The 17,875-nt window shown below is 42.1% G+C and overlaps 1 pseudogene; it reads right to left on the bottom strand.

Annotated features, from left to right (window-relative positions):
- Window positions 1–5,451: 5,451 nt before the first annotated feature.
- On the bottom strand, window positions 5,452–16,805 carry LOC132041856 (protein ROOT PRIMORDIUM DEFECTIVE 1-like; annotated as a pseudogene).
- Between the last annotated feature and the right edge of the window lie 1,070 nt (window positions 16,806–17,875).

The raw sequence follows: 17,875 nt of genomic DNA, 5'->3' as shown, positions 1-17,875 counted from the left end.
AGAATCATGATCAGAGATACAAAATATAGTTAACCAGAACACAGTACAGATCAGATGCACATATTTTCCAGAGAAAAAGATTAATTGCATACCTGGGTCCACATTTGGCGACGCATACGGGTCCCGCCGACCGCCAAAGCGTATATGCGGTTCGAAGGACCGCTCGTACCGGAAGCTCCACCGCGACCCCCGCCGCGACCGCCGCGCGCGGCATACCCCGCCCCGTGGGGCGCGGGCCACCGAAGGAGAGGATGAGCCAAGAATCGACCCAGCCGGGTCGGGCCGAGCCACCGAACCGCCCTTGTACGGCACTCTCTCACAATATGATCCGACTACCACAAAAAATAGCAGGCGCCCGTAGCGCGGTAGCACTCCCCCGGATGGGGCTTACCACAATAAGTACACCGGGGCATAGGTGGCCTAGACTGACCCGAACCCCTACTCATCTGCGGGCCTGATGCCCTGAAATCCTGGCCGGCCCCAGACGGACCCGCGTCATCGAAACGTCTGCCGGCGGACTGTGCATCCCGGCCTGACGGAGGAGGATATCTACCGACCGCTCGCTGAGGCCATCTGCCTCGGGAGTCTCCGAAATACCCCGCAGATCTGGCCCTTTTGGGCCGCCTCCTATCATACTCTCTGCCAGACTGATCCTCCTTATGTCGGTCCTCTACACCTTGTGCATAAGCCTGCAACCGGGCGATATCCATACCCTCCGGCCGCCATCGCCATAAAGAATCAACCAAATAGGGGTCCGGGCCCCATCACGTACGGCATCCGGTCCTCCATATCGGCCACAATCGTCGGCGCATATCGGGCCGAGTCAAACTCCAGATTATATTCACGAATACTCCGACCCCTCTGTTTTATCTGTAAAAATCTATCAACTCTCGCCCTCCGCAACTCCGGGGTAAAAAGTGGCGGAGAAAGCGACCGTGAACTCGTCCCACGTAGGCCGGGGAGCATCCTCACCCCCGGACAGCCTCCCAGACTCATACCAGTTAGCCGCAACGTCTCGTAGTCTGTGCGAGGCTAACTCAACGACTCGGTCTCTGAAGCCCTGACCAGTCCTAATGCACGTCTCATCCCCCGAATGAAGTCATGGGGGTCCTCCTCGGGCTTAGACCCGAAAAACTCAGGGGGGCCACATGTCAAGAAGTCGCGAACCCTCAGGCTATCACGCCTGTCATCATCATCACCCCTCTGTCCGCGTCCGCGGGCCTGTCCAGCCACTATCGTCGTCAACAGCTGGACTGCCTCCCTCAATGTCCTGTCCTCCGCCCGGCCGGGAGCGGCGCCGGAGCCGCCGAGGGCCCGCTCCGGCCTCATCCGGTGGCGGAGTGGCCGAACCCTCCGACCGGGGCACAACATCGGCATAGCCTCGGGTGCGGGCCCTAGTAACCCTCTCGAGCCCGCTAGTCTCTCCCCGTCTCCGCACCGCTTGCCCCTTCGGGCGCCGTCGCCTTCTTCGGAGGCATCGCCGAAAAACATAACAATGCTCGTCGAAGGGAAAACATCCCGATAACACAAACTAACGCACGATCTAAGAGTCAAAGAAAGGGTAACATAACATCCTAGATGTCCCGTAGCTTCCCGTTTATAGATGTGGGGCCCAACACACCGATAAACAAGACTCTACGACACGGCTCGCGTACATTCCGAGAACCGACCGCTCCGATACCACTTTTGTCACGACCCAACCCCGTAGGCCGTGATCGGTGTCCTAACTGACACCCATACATACCTACCTACCGTATCCGGCATACCACAATGCTAATTCTATTTAGTCATACATAAGGTTATACAGATATAAAACGCATCGCACGAACATACATATGCATACATACATACTTAACCCTGTACATAAGCCGTTAGGGCTATTATATCAGACAAAGTCGCATATCGCCCGTACCTACCCGGACAGTGACAACCCACAACCCACAAACATATCTACAGGCCTCTAACATACAGAACAGAATCAGAAGACGGGACAGGGCCCCGCCGTACCCAAATGATCATATATACAGAACAAACAGACAACAAAAGATATATACCAAAAGTATCAGCTCCGGATCAAAGGGAGCTCTCCAAACAGCAGACTGATAACCTAAACTGGCGGCGTACCGTGCGGCGCGTCTGTACCTGTGGGCATGTAACACAGCCCCCGAAGAACAGGGGGTCAGTACGAAGATGTACCGAGTATGTAAAGCGGAAACAAAATATACATAATTAAAATAACCAGAGTCGATATGTAAAATCGTAACGTATGAAGTACGTAAATAGAGCGGACGAGAATCGGATTCATAGCGGGTCGAACTTACGAGCGTACGTACGTAGTCATAAGCGAGTCGGACTTACGAGTGTACGGACGACGAATCATAAGCGAGTCGGACTTACGAGTGAGCGTACGGACGAGAATCTTATTATGTCGATTTAGGAATTGCGGGCCGACGTAGGCACAATGCGGATCGAAAACGAAGGGTGTGACGGACGGACTCTCGGACGGGGACGGATCTCAAATGTATGTCGGACGGGGAATCGAGTCCGAATCGGACGTACGGAATCGAATGTACGTAATCATGCATGCGCAGTCATAATCATATACGTACATACATATCGATATCAAATCCCAATCACATACGGACGTATCCCGGCCCTTTAATAAGGGACGCGGTAACGTAACCCGGCCCTCGTAGTACGGACGCGGTGGACGCAATCAGATCAAATGCCATCCCGGCCGCCATCCCCGTAATATCACATAATCGATCATATCGATCATATCGGATACGACGGATCCCGCCCGCACATCCGAGGGACGCGGTGAACAATGCGCCGAGGTGCACGAATCACGGGACCCGGCCCGGCGCAATGAAGGAAGCGTTGAGGCGTCCACGAACGTACAAATGAGAAACCATATGCATACGGACCGACATACGTACTTAATAAAACCGAAATAGTTCGAAAAATGATCAAATCGTAGTAGTCGATTATAGCGAAATCGAGTGTCCGTAATCGTTCCGGATGTCGACTAATATCGAGATTCAGATAAATGGTCACAATACTCTTTAGTTAGCGGACGGAAACATAATTAAGAGTTACTTATGAAAAGCGAACAGAAATGGATCAATTTGAACCATATCGGGAGTATCAGGGTATTATGGGCCCACCTCGGACCCAACCATAGTAAAGTACGTAAATCATGGATACTAAACCTTAGGGAGTCGTCCATAATCATCTTGAAGTGTTTCGACTCCGTTTATGGAAGTTACATACTTATAGGTCAATTCAGAGGAAATTGGTTCAATCTTACTGAATGATTTGGCGCTATTTTCAATCTTGGATTGTGAGTCGCAGAAGTGCAATCAAGGCTCGCTTTCAAGCCTGTTACACTCAGAACATGCCAAAGAAAGATAGGGAAGGCTTTACATACCCGGATTGCGCCTTACGCTCCTCAAATCTCGCTTCCCGTTTCGTCCAAAAGCGCAAATGGTCATCTTTACCGCTTACTATTCATGCAAGCTAACATTTCAATCTTGGGGTTATACTTGGCTACCGAAATTTCGGGCAAGACTTCCCCTACACATATGACATCCCCGAGATTCAACTCGGCTCAAAACAACCAACAACAACTCAACAACAACATCGACAACATCAACATTTACAACAAAACATAATATAACACTATTAGTCTATTTTCCAATATAATGCCACAATTCATCCAACACTTCCAAATCAATGCAAACTTATATTGTTTTCCCTCCATTTACATTATAAGAATCATAACAACACAAACTCGACATATCAAACAAAACAATTTATCTCCATTTCAACTCTTCCATCGCCACGGCCAACATCTATTTTTTTCTCAATTTAACCAATCTTTAACATACAAGTTCATAACACATCTCCATCTTCCAAATTCATTAACAATGACCATAATCCGCATTTAAACCTTACTTCCATATTCATACAAAAATCATATAAATTCCACATAATTCGCCATAACAACATACAACCATTTTCAATGGCGACTCCATTCGTTAAACCCCTATTTACGTCACAAATATCATAACAACACAACTAACAAGCTAAATAAAGTTCAATTCATTTTCCTCCCACACCATGCATACCACACGGCCATACTTCATATTTCCCAACTTTCACTAATTTATTCAACTTTCATTTCCAATACAATTTTCACCATAACTACAACTAAATTACACAATAATAATCAACATATTTTTCATGCACAACTATGCACATACATGGCCACATCTATATATATACATATACACGACTAAGCACATACACACCACCACTCCGTGATTCTCTTCTAGTTTCAATCCTCATAACATGTATACTTATTCCATAACATAAAACATGGAAATCTTACCTTTTTCCAATAAATTCTTCTTGCCACCAAAACCACTTTCTTGCCAAACTAATTATACCATCTGGAGAGGAACTTGAGCTTAGTAGTAATTCCGAGAGAGATGAATTTTTGAACCAAGGGATTGAGCTCCAAGAATTTTCTTCTTTTCTTTTTCTTTCTTTTTCTCCCTAGCCGTGCTCTCTTCTCTCTTTTTTTCTTGATTCTTCCTTTGTTTCTCTTGAAGTTTCTTGAACCTTAGCCCCTTTTTATCATTAATCACATGCAAAAATTCATTAACTTTTCCATGGGCTTGGCCTTCATGGCCGGCCACCCCCTTAAGTATTGGGCCCAATTTCCTTTTCATTTACTTGGCCCAATAAACTAAAATTCTCATTTCAAAATTCCCGAAACAAATTTCCAAGATTCCAATTTTGCCCTTAGGCCTTTTCGGTATTTTCACATTCAAGCTTCCATAACCGGCACACACATACTAAGAAAAATTCAAACATGGCCTTCTTTCTCATAATTCACAATTATTTCGAATTTTCCGATTATACAAAAAGGCGGGATATAACACCAGGATGATACAGAATATTCAAGTCGTAGTCTTTTAACAATTCCAACCACCTCCTCTGCCTGAGGTTCAACTCTCACTGCTTGAAGATATATTGCATACTCTTGTGATCAGTAAAAACATCACAATGCTCACCATACTGATAATGACGCCAAATTTTCAAAGAAAATACCACAGCAGCCAACTCCAAGTCATGAGTCGGATAATTCTTCTCAGGCTTCTTCAACTGACGCAAAGCATAAGCAATCACCTTACCGTTCTGCATCAATACACAACCCAAACCAATTCTAGAAGTGTCACGACTCAACCCGATGGGTCATGACTAGTGCCCGAGCTGGACACTCATAGACGAACCTGCTAGATATAATTAGGCTGAAACTAAGGACAATATGGAAATTGGCAAAATACATCAAAACACCCCTAAACTATACCGAAAATGTCGATATCACACCTAAACTATATGAGCGACCTATTACACACCTTAACATCTTAAAAGTGAATTAAATTACCCTTCCACAGACCCAAACTCAGGTGTGTATTTGTCCACATCTTTTAGCGCGTTGGAGCTGTAAAAAAGGCCATTATAATTTTAAAAAAATGGAAAATCAATTAAATAATCCTAATTAATAATCCCAACGGCTTGTATTAAAGACCTATTTTGAGGGTAACTATGCTTAAAACTGTACAAAATCTCATTCCTATCCACCCCACAATACTCTTTACAACATTCCATTACTTTCCACTCATCAAAAGCTGCAATTAACTCCCCCTTCTCTACATCCCCAACATGTTTCAACACATGAGTGTTCGGTTCATTCCCACTATCAAAAACCGCAAAAAGATCAGATCTTTTCAAGATTACACTATCATCAAAATCATCAGGCAACCCAAGTTCCGTAAAAACCTTAAATATAGCCCTAAGGGGCAATTCTTTAGTCAACGACATCGACAACAAATGCACTAAACGGTCAACCACCAGTTGCAAATCAGCATTAATAGCTGCACTATTATATCTCGGATTTTTGTACATTAGTATATTCCGAGCTAACTGTGAAAAGTTAAGGACACGACTAGTCTCGGATGCGAGGTTGAGATTTTTGACCTTCGATTTTATTATTAAGACATAAGTTGCTTGCAATTTCTTTGACTTGGAATATTATGGAAGACTTGGGGACAAAAGTGAATTAGTGGAAGTTATAAAAAAATTTCATGAAAATATGGAAATTTAGTGTTCATGAAATTAAAAAGCCATGAGCCATGCACATGACTTGTGGGCCATGGGCCACATGGAAGCATGACTTGGGTTATAAAGATGAATTATTAGTCATCTTTATTATGTTCCACCAAGAAACTTCAAGAAATATGAAGAACAAAAGAGGAGGAGAGAACGGCCAGCCATGGCCGAATTTGGCCATGGGATTTTGGTGAAGGAAAATTATTTTCTTCTATGTTTTCTACTCTTTGGAAGGTGCTAAACAACATGGAGAAATTGTTAGGGCAAGCCAATCCTTGGTTTATGCAAGTTCTCAACCTTGGCCAAGTGAAGAACTAAGTGAAGAAAGGTGAGTTTTATCTTGTTTTTAGGTGTTATAAATGGTTTATGTGTGTTGTAGTATGCTAAAATGGATGAAGTTCATGAAAAAGTTGCATGTGAAGTTGAGGCCGAAAATGTGGTGTTTGGCCGTGGGTGTGTTGTTGTGTTGTGGTGATGGACTAAGCTCTATGTAACATGCCTAGTGTTGTTGTAGTGTGTTGGAATGGAAGAGAATAATTAATGTGTGTGTGTGTGGAGTTGGCCGAATGTAGGCCAAGTTTCATAACAAAGAATGAATTAATTTTCTTTAGCATTTTGGTTGTTGTCGTTGTGAATTCTATGTCGAAAAATGCAAGTTTAATGATTAAAATGGATGTTGTATGGTTGTGGACTGATTTGGAAGTTAGTGTGTCCTTAATGCAAATTTTGTTTGTATGAGAATGGCATTATTAATGTGTGGATTAGTGGCGTAATTATGAATTTGGAGGAGAAGAATGTATGTTGGATTGTTCTCGGGTTTGGAGAGGAATTCGGGTGAGTTGGAATGATATTTGGGTTGTTTGAAATATTGTGTGAATGGTTTAAAATGTTCTTGAATATTGTTTGTATGGATTCGGATTAGTATTTGAATGTATAAGCGTTGATATTGGTTTGAATGTAAGTGATTAAGTTGAATAAATGGAATGTCGTCGAACATGTAGAAAAGAGTTATTAATGTTAGAATGTATTTGGAATTGATTATTGATGTCGTAGCTTGGTTGTTGGTTTGGTTGTTGTTGAATTTGGCCGAGTTGAATTCTCGGGTGTTGTATTCACAGGGGAAATGCTGCCCAAATTTCTGCAAAATTAAGTGCTAGTCGAAATTGAAGTTTTAAGAATCTATGGCTAACGTTTGATACTAAATGATGTTATTGTAGATTTTGGAGAAGTCGTGACGTAATTTTGGATTGATTTAGAAAGCGAACGAGGTATGTGAAGCTTAACACTTCTTTCTTTTGGCATGTCCTAGTGTTAATTAGGCTATGACACGAACCTCGGGGTAACCCCACTCTCGAGATCCGAGCTTATATATGTATCTTATTTGCTTCTCAAAGTTCACTCTTTTAATGAAACCTAACTTGGGTTTTTATGTTTTTCATTTGATTGAATTTTAAAAGTTTTATAAAGAATTTTGCTACTAAAAGGTCCCGGACTTCAAACGCTCGTAACTTTTGCATACGAGCTCGGATCGCCCCGAAACAAAATAGGTAACTTCATAAGACATAACTTTCCCCCAACTCTCGTAGTCGGGCTAGGATGGGATCGGCACCCGTCCGTGGGGCCCGCGGCTTTTCTACGTTTATCCTTAATGACCTTCGAGAAAAAAATTGATACTATTTTCATCTTAACTTCCGCATATGGATTTCTACTTATTTAATGAGTTTGTGATTATGATTTTATGCATATTATTGTCACTCACGACTCCGCTCGTGCATACGGTTAGTACTTCTTTCACCGGATCCGGGCCGGTTATGTTTCGTGCGCATTATGATATATTCCGTGTGATCTTTGTGTTACGGTTCACCGAGCTCCTCGCTAGAGGGCCGGGTTCCGTTTATATTGGCGTTATGCTGTGTTATGGCGTTATGGTAGGATATGATGTGTTATGGGGATATGTCGGGTTACGGAGATATGAAACCTTCCGGTGTGATGTTGTGGCGTGGCGCCAACGACAGGCGGGCGACCACCGTTCTAAGAGCCTTGTGCATGATTTGTATTTTTTATGAGTAAGCATTTTGATATTTTGAATATTGCATTTACTTTCCGTACTTCTGGTTTTGACTATGATCTTGTTTACTATATTTCATGCTTTGCATACTCGACATATTCCGTGCGACCCCTTTCTTCGGGGGCTGCGTTTCATGCCGCGCAGGTACAGATACTTATTTGGGTGATCCTCCAGCTTAGGATTCCTGTTCAGCTGACTTGGAGCGCTCCCTTGTTCTGGAGCCTATACTTTGATCCAGCTTTTGTTATTATGTGTATATATATACATATGTTTATTTACGGGTACGGCGGGGCCCTGTCCCGTCATATGATTCTGTTATGACTCTTAGAGGTCTGTAGACATACATGTGTGGGTTATGGGTATTCACTGTTCAGTCGTGTCTGTGTAATTTGTGATTTGGACGTCCCCCTATACTATGATAGCCTTATCGGCTTATTTGTGATATTATCTGTTGGATTCTGATAACGATATGTATATCTGTACATCTGTGACAGCTTTGGGGCGACGTTCCACCTTTCTGTAAATATTTGTAATTTGTACACGGTATAAGCTATTCGTACGCTATTTCGGGTTAATGGGTGTGTACGGGTGCCCAGATCGGGCACTAGTCGCGGCCTACGGGGTTGGGTCGTGACAAAAGTGGTATCAGAGTGGTTAGTCCTCGGATTGTCTACAGACCGTGTCCGGCAGAGTCTTGTTTATGGTGTGAAGCCGGCCACACTTATAAACAGGAAGCTGCGGGACATTTAGGAATTAGTGACCTTTTTTTTCTGTCTTAGATCGTGCGATAGAGCCAAGTCATAGGAAATGAGATTCCTCGCACTAACCCTTGATTTTTGCAGAAGAGTGACGTCGACAGAAGGAAGCGAACGACGATACTGAAGGTTACAAAGTGCGCAGGTAAGTAACGGCACGGGAGGTATATGTCGAATAAGGTATCGAAATGTAAAGTCAAAAATTTTAGAAAGGAAAAGTAAGCAGAAAAGCGTAACAGGTGCAGTTCAAGATGGACATACGAGGTAAAATTCCCCATTTTCATGCTATTGTCGATGCTGGAAGCCCTGTGTGGCTGTGATATGATGTGTATATATATATAAATATGTTGGCCCTGTGAGGCATTGTTGGTATTTCCTGCGTACAGGTTTTGCGATAGTAAGAAATATAGAGGAAACTCTGCCGAAATTTTTCCAGGAACAACACGAGAATGAGGTAGGGATTTGTAATATGCCATGCAAGGTCGTGTTAATAGTAAAGACAGAATTTGACTAAGTTGCAAGTACGGTGGACCTCGAAAAATAAGTTAACTACGGAATTGGCGGTAATGATAATTAGGAGGTCGGCAAATCTCGATGAAGAATTTGGGAAAAGGGTTTGTGACATTAGGAGGTGAGTTAAAAGAGGTTGGCAAATCTCGATAGAGTATTATATTAAGGTACCAACTGAATTGATAAGCGGGGATTAATTACGACGAGTTTATAGTTAAAAGAATGGTGATACGACTGAGACCAGAGTACAAAAAAAATGTGACGGATATGAATGTACTAACAAGACGTTTGTGAGATATCAGAAGTAAGATTGACTAGAAAGGGCAAAAGTTAAAAAGTGTGACACTATAAGATTGATTACGAACAAGATATTGCGTGAACATAATAGGGATCATTATGAAAATGCGTACAGTTTGGCGAGGAAGCGACTAAGAATACGACGTGATTTGTGTAACCAGAGTATGAAAGTGAGCTAATGATCAAAAAAAAAAAAAAGAGAAAAGGGGGAAAATACAGAATAGGGACTACGAGATAACGGAAACAATAGTAAGCACAAAGAGAGAAGGGATTAATTGTAAGGAAAGAGACAAAAAGATGAAACGCGGGTAAGATAACAGCGCAGTAATAGGTGATGACATGTGTAGCCGTGAGTAGGAGGGTTATCAGCGACGGAACTGTGAAAGACCAGATTATAGAGAGACGAACAACGAAGTAGAGGAAGTGATAGGAAATGACTGGCATAATAAGAACGTAAAGGAAAGTAGGGGTGAACGGAATATGACTTGAAAGTAAGAAAGGGATTATGTAAGAGCAATATTTTCCCGAATAGATATAAAGGTAGTATAAAATTCCTCGTGTGCAGGAAAGAGGGATGAATATAAATTGGAGAAATATGGTAAGGGGGATGCTAAAGGAAGCATCCAGGATAGGCACAATTAAATAAGTGTGAATATGGAACAAAAAGGGAATACATAGTTATGAGCATAAAGATGTAGTGCGACGACACGGTAAAAAGGTAAGGCTAGTAGTGAGATGAATTTGGAATGTTTGTGAGTGGGTTAGAAGTCTATGTTGGGCATGCAGTAAGCGTAAAAGGCGTAGAGAATAAAGGGGTATTACGTGCACAAGACTTCACTTCAAAAAATAATAATAATGGAACCCTTAGGCGACAAAGACGGTAGGTTTAAGGAACCGGTGGCACTATATAATTTCACCAAAAGAAGCGGATCGTGCAGGTTGAGATAAAAATATTATTCCAAGAGAATCCACATGCATACATTCATATTCATTTGGACACTTACCGTGGAATATAAATGCCACCTAACGGAGAATTTGCAACAAGCTTTTTGGGATCAAGATTTGCGCGTATTAAACTATTATTGGGTCGAAGTGAGAGACCCTTTTTAATTCGGCCGGGGATGTGTCGTGAGGGCGTTTCGGAATCTGTCAAGACTTCCAATTTTGACTTACTCCAAATTATGTGCTGAAGGTTATGTGGCGCGGTTGACGCGATCATACTAACGTTAGAGCATCGAATTTCATCAGAGTTCCAAAGTTAAGCGTGCTGGAGTGGGAGCAATTTTAGGATGGGTGACCCTCCTGGGAAGTTTCCTTAAAGTCTTACAAACTCAGTCGTAAGAAGCAAATGAGAAGCTAGGTTAACCTAAGGAACTATTAGAGTCTGCAGAGCGGGTATAAACCTTAAGAGGTCGTGTAGAACGAGACGGAATGAATCAGTGAAAACGGAGGAAGGTGCATTATAGCTTTAGAAACGGGTAGGAATGTTGGAAATATTTTGTGAATGGATGGTAGTGATTATGTATACGTATGTATATGATATCCCTTATATGGCTATGTTGAATTTCGAATGGAATGAAAGAACATTAATCACAACGAGTAAGGAAGTGCAAGTGAAAGAAAACGAAAAATGGTACGAATGTTATAAGGCAAGCCGATGTTGTTTTCGCTATGGATCGAGCTTGGGAAGTTCCAAGATAATGATATTTGGGAAAGAAAGAAAAGAAGTAGACGGTAGGTAAGGTAACCAAAATGTCGAAAAAAGCAAAAGAGTAAAGCACGGCGCGATTTGGATAAAGGAAAAAATGTGAGGGTAGGCGTGTGAGAAGGATAGGGTGTGGTGGTATGGAACCAAAAAGGAGTGTGTAGAATCGGCATATAGACTAGATAAGTGGAACGAAAGAAAAACGACTACAACGAAAAATGAATGTGCTAAGGAGGAAATCGAAAAAAAAAAAATTTTCTAGGCCGTGCAACGGTGCTAAGAGATTTCTAACTCGAAGGATAAGGGAAAAAAAAAAAAACTATTGGTGTATTAGGACCCCTTAATAAAGGGGGGGGGAGAACATATTGAAAAAGAGATTATGGCGTCCTCAAAAGGGCAAGTTTATTAGCCTGGAGCTAGAGTTTGAAATGATCGCCAATACAAGGAAATTGGAAACACATATACCGGTATTATGAGAGAATCGTAAAGGAGTCAGAATTTTCGGGGCCCTAAGCTTGTGAGTTATACGGTGAGATTTAAGGGCAAGACGCTAAGGGAAAAGTTGTGGCAAGAGTTCAAGGATTCAGTTTAAACTCGAGTTTCGAGTTGCCATAAGTATAGCAGTACTGCGAGAGATGGCGAAGGGTTCGCCTATACATAACCACTACATTCCTTAACAACAAAGTCATGTTAGGTGAGTACTCGGAATAAATGGTGACAAGGACATAAGGACTAACGACGCCGACCACTGAACCGCCACGAGCCAGTACGATAGCATATCAGAGACCATTTATTCAGTTAAAGACTATGCGCAATTATACGGGGAGACTTCGTAACGCTCTCACATCTATGATTTCAGACATAAAATCTCAGTTTACAGTTAGCTCCTGAAGCTCACTTCAGAGGAAGGGAAATCATGAACGAGTCTCGGTGCCATATGTCACCCTCAGATTAATGGACAGATCGAGCGCACTATTTAAACGCGAAGGAATATGTCACTAGTCTGCGTGATTGATTTCAGGTATAGCTAAGGCGATCGTATGCCACGTGTTGAGTTCGCTTGTAAAAATAGCTACCATTCGAGCGTCCGAGTAACCACGTGAGGGTTTGTACGGCGAAGGAGCGAGGTCACAAATGGGGTGATTCGATGTGGGCAAAACATAGAGATAGCTCGGTAAGTAGTCGACAAGTGGAACCCATTCGACGGCGGTCGTCGGCTCGGAGGTAGTAGAAGTCATGCGCGATACTCGACGTCGACACCTAGAGTTCCAGGTCGACGATTGGGTATCTTTGGAAGTGTCACCCTTGAAGAGTGTTGTGAGATTTAGCAAAAAGAAAGAGCTCAGTCCGAGGTATGTTGGATCTTATCAGATCGTTTGTGAAGTGGGCAAGATTGCCTATGAGTCAGACCTACCACCCGAATTAGAGACGCGTGTCCAGTCCCCCACATACCAAGGTTTCGTAAGAGTATAGGCGACCCCTCCAGAATATCTCCTATAGATGATATCCAAGCGATAGAAAGATCGTTTTACGAGAAACAACCCATGATTATACTGGATCAGCAAGCGAGGATGTTATGTATTAAGGATGTGGTTTCCGTTAAGATATGGTGGCAGAACAATATCCGGAAAAAAACTGAAGAATACGGATTCCTGCTTGTTTCCTATGTCTTCAAATAATTCAAATCCCTGACAGGCCATGCTGATTGATGAATGAACTATACGTGATAGCTATAAAAAGGGGACCCTCCCCCGAAGCACTTATAAGACCCTATACGACTAATTCAACATTCGAGGACGAATGTTTTAAAGGGGGGGAGGATGTTATATCCCGTATTTTTGTACATTAGTATATTCCGAGCTAACTGTGAAAAGTTAAGGACAAGACTAGTCCCGGATGCGAGGTTGAGATTTTTGACCTTCGATTTTATTTTTAAGACATAAGTTGCTTGCAATTTCATTGACTTGGAATATTATGGAAGACTTGGGGACAAAAGTGAATTAGTGGAAGTTATAAAAAAATTTCATGAAAATATGGAAATTTAGTGTTCATGAAATTAAAAAGCCATGAGCCATGCACATGACTTGTGGGCCATGGGCCACATGGAAGCATGACTTGGGTTATAAAGATGAATTATTAGTCATCTTTATTATGTTCCACCAAGAAACTTCAAGAAATATGAAGAACAAAAGAGGAGGAGAGAAACGGCCAGCCATGGCCGAATATGGCCATGGGATTTTGGTGAAGGAAAATTATTTTATTCATTGTTTTCTACTAATTGGAAGGTGCTAAACAACATGGAGCAATTGTTAGGGCAAGCCAATCCTTGGTTTATGCAAGTTCTCAACCTTGGCCAAGTGAAGAACTAAGTGAAGAAAGGTGAGTTTTATCTTGTTTTTAGGTGTTATAAATGGTTTATGTGTGTTGTAGTATGCTAAAATGGATGAAGTTCATGAAAAAGTTGCATGTGAAGTTGAGGCCGAAAATGTGGTGTTTGGCCGTGGGTGTGTTGTTGTGTTGTGGTGATGGACTAAGCTCTATGTAACATGCCTAGTGTTGTTGTAGTGTGTTGGAATGGAAGAGAATAATTAATGTGTGTGTGTATGGAGTTGGCCGAATGTAGGCCAAAGTTTCTTAACAAAGAATGAATTAATTTTCTTTAGCATTTTGGTTGTTGTCGTTGTGAATTCTATGTCGAAAAATGCAAGTTTAATGATTAAAATGGATGTTGTATGGTTGTGGACTGATTTGGAAGTTAGTGTGTCCTTAATGCAAATTTTGTTTGTATGAGAATGGCATTATTAATGTGTGGATTAGTGGTGTAATTATGAATTTGGAGGAGAAGAATGTATGTTGGATTGTTCTCGGGTTTGGAGAGGGAATTCGGGTGAGTTGGAATGATATTTGGGTTGTTTGAAATATTGTGTGAATGGTTTAAAATGTTCTTGAATATTGTTTGTATGGATTCGGATTAGTATTTGAATGTATAAGCGTTGATATTGGTTTGAATGTAAGTGATTAAGTTGAATAAATGGAATGTCGTCGAACATGTAGAAAAGAGTTATTAATGTTAGAATGTATTTGGAATTGATTATTGATGTCGTAGCTTGGTTGTTGGTTTGGTTGTTGTTGAATTTGGCCGAGTTGAATTCTCGGGGTGTTGTATTCACAGGGGAAATGCTGCCCAAATTTCTGCAAAATTAAGTGCTAGTCGAAATTGAAGTTTTAAGAATCTATGGCTAACGTTTGATACTAAATGATGTTATTGTAGATTTTGGAGAAGTCGTGACGTAATTTTGGATTGATTTAGAAAGCGAACGATGTATGTGAAGCTTAACACTTCTTTCTTTTGGCATGTCCTAGTGTTAATTAGGCTATGACACGAGCCTCGGGGTAACCCCACTCTCGAGATCCGAGCTTATATATGTATCTTATTTGCTTCTCAAAGTTCACTCTTTTAATGAAACCTAACTTGGGTTTTTATGTTTTTCATTTGATTAAATTTTAAAAGTTTTATAAAGAATTTTGCTACTAAACCGGACTTCAAACGCTCGTAACTTTTGCATACGAGCTCGGATCGCCCCGAAACAAAATAGGTAACTTCATAAGACATAACTTTCCCCCAACTCTCGTAGTCGGGCTCGGATGGGATCGGCACCCGTCCGTGGGGCCCGCGGCTTTTCTACGTTTATCCTTAATGACCTTCGAGAAAAATTTGATACTATTTTCATCTTAACTTCCGCATATGGATTTCTACTTATTTAATGAGTTTGTGATTATGATTTTATGCATATTATTGTCACTCACGACTCCGCTCGTGCATACGGTTAGTACTTCTTTCACCGGATCCCGGGCCGGTTATGTTTCGTGCGCATTATGATATATTCCGGTGTGATGCTGTGTTACGGTTCACCGAGCTCCTCGCTAGAGGGCCGGGTTCCGTTTATATTGGCGTTATGCTGTGTTATGGCGTTATGGTAGGATATGATGTGTTATGGGGATATGTCGGGTTACGGAGATATGAAACCTTCCGGTGTGATGTTGTGGCGTGGCGCCAACGACAGGCGGGCGACCACCGTTCTAAAAGCCTTGTGCATGATTTGTATTTTTTATGAGTAAGCATTTTGATATTTTGAATATTGCATTTGCTTTCCGTACTTCTGGTTTTGACTATGATCTTGTTTACTATATTTCATGCTTTGCATACTCAGTACATATTCCGTACTGACCCCCTTTCTTCGGGGGATGCGTTTCATGCCGCGCAGGTACATATACTTATTTGGGTGATCCTCCAACTTAGGATTCCTGTTCAGCTGACTTGGAGCGCTCCCTTGTTCTGGAGCCTATACTTTGATCCGAATTTTTGTTATTATGTGTATATATATGCATATGTTTATTTACGGGTGCGGCGGGGCCCCGTCCCGTCATATGATTCCGTTATGACTCTTAGAGGTCACGTAGACATACATGTGTGGGTTATGGGTATTCACTTTCGGTCGTGTACGTGTGATTTGTGATTTGGACGTCCCCCTATACTATGATAGCCTTATCGGCTTATTTGTGATATTATCTGTTGGATTACGATAACGATATGTATATACGTACATACCGTGACAGCTTTGGGGCGACGTTCCACTTTTCTGTAAATATTTGTAATTTGTACACGGTATAAGCTATTCGTACGCTATTTCGGGTTAATGGGTGTGTACGGGTGCCCAGATCGGGCACTAGTCGCGGCCTATGGGGTTGGGTCGTGACATGCACTTTCTTGATGAGTGATATTAAGTGCAGTTTGTGTGAGTGTACAATAAGGTTGTAGTTTAGTCGGGTGATGGAAATGTGGTAAATGTGAGGGTATTTACAGAGGAAATGAGTGGCACCACGGTTGAGATGGAGGCGTTGGGATAAACGGTTGAGGAAGTCGATGGAGATGGCGGTGTTGGTTGTGGTTGTGGTGCCAAGAATGAGGTCTTGAATTGAGATGACTTTAAAGAGGTTTTTGTATTTGTCCATTAGTTTTTCGAAAGTGGGGTCACGGTTTCTTGAAGATAAGTATTCGGATGAAGTGGTTTTATGGCGGAGGAGGATGGTGGTGATGGTGGCTGGTTTGTGGTATAGTTTTTGGAGGAGATGAGTTAGCATTGTTTTTCGCCGTGGCTATAAAAGGTGGTTGGTGAAAGCAGTAATGGTGGTTCGCGGTGGAGTGGTGGCATTTACAAGGGTGTCGTTTGCACTTTAAGCCTATTTATTATGCTGGTCTTTAATACTTGGCCCGTCAAAATTCTTGAATTAGGATTTGGGCGTCTGATGTGGGTTTGGGTGATTTGAAACGGGTTTGGGGGTGTTAAAATGGGCATGGGGTGTTAAAAATGGGTTTGGGTATTAAAATGGGTTTATTATGTTAAATATATTATAATGACGTGATTATAAAATAAATCGGTTCATTTAATACGTGGCTTCACCCAAGGGCGATTGTCGCCCATGCCATTCACTAATTGGGGGTTTTGGTCTGTGGAGGGGTAATTTAATTCACTTTTAAGATGTTAAGGTGTGTAATAGGACGCTCGTATAGTTTAGGTGTGATATCAACATTTTGGGTATAGTTTAGGGGTGTTTTGATGTATTTTGCCTATGGAAATTTGTAAAAGCAAGCTATAGACTCATAACATCATATATCATATGAACCTGTCTCCTGAGGAGTCACAGCTAACCAAAACATAACAAAATATGCAAGCTGACAAGGCTGCCACTATATACGTGAATATCCAAAATGAACCATGTCGATATAGCTGACCAAAACCTATATACAACCCACACATGTCTACAGACCTCTAAGAGTATAATAGTGAAATATGATGGGATAGGGCCCCGCCATACCCCTGGATATGCATAAGTCTATATCAAAGGATCTGTACCAAAATGACTCAAGCTCCGGAACAATGGAGCTCTCCAGTGAGCGAGCAGATCTAGGTCGAGGATCACCAAACTGAGTGTACGTACTGCGGGCATTTAAACGCGACCCCGAAGAAAGGGGGTCAGTATGGAAAATGTACTGAATATGTAAAGCATGAAGTACAGTAATGAAGATCATGAGTGAGTGAACAGATGACAGGATATAAGTATGATAATCAAGGGATACCAATGCATTTGTACCTTATGCCGTGAGTCATGCATATATATACTCTGTATACCGTACCCGGCCCATTATGGGACTCGGTGAGTGGAGTCATATACATACATATATACCGTACTCGGCCCTTTAGTAAGGGACTCGGTGAAATCTATATATATAAATACCGTACCCGGCCCTTTAGTAAGGGATTCGGTGAAATGATGCAATGAAAATGTATACGAATGCCA

The sequence above is a fragment of the Lycium ferocissimum genome, unplaced genomic scaffold, assembly GCF_029784015.1.
Source record: "Lycium ferocissimum isolate CSIRO_LF1 unplaced genomic scaffold, AGI_CSIRO_Lferr_CH_V1 ctg12004, whole genome shotgun sequence".
Classification (NCBI taxonomy): domain Eukaryota; kingdom Viridiplantae; phylum Streptophyta; class Magnoliopsida; order Solanales; family Solanaceae; genus Lycium; species Lycium ferocissimum.
Note: the sequence above shows the minus strand (reverse complement) of the source record. Positions and strands in the feature narration are given on the sequence as shown.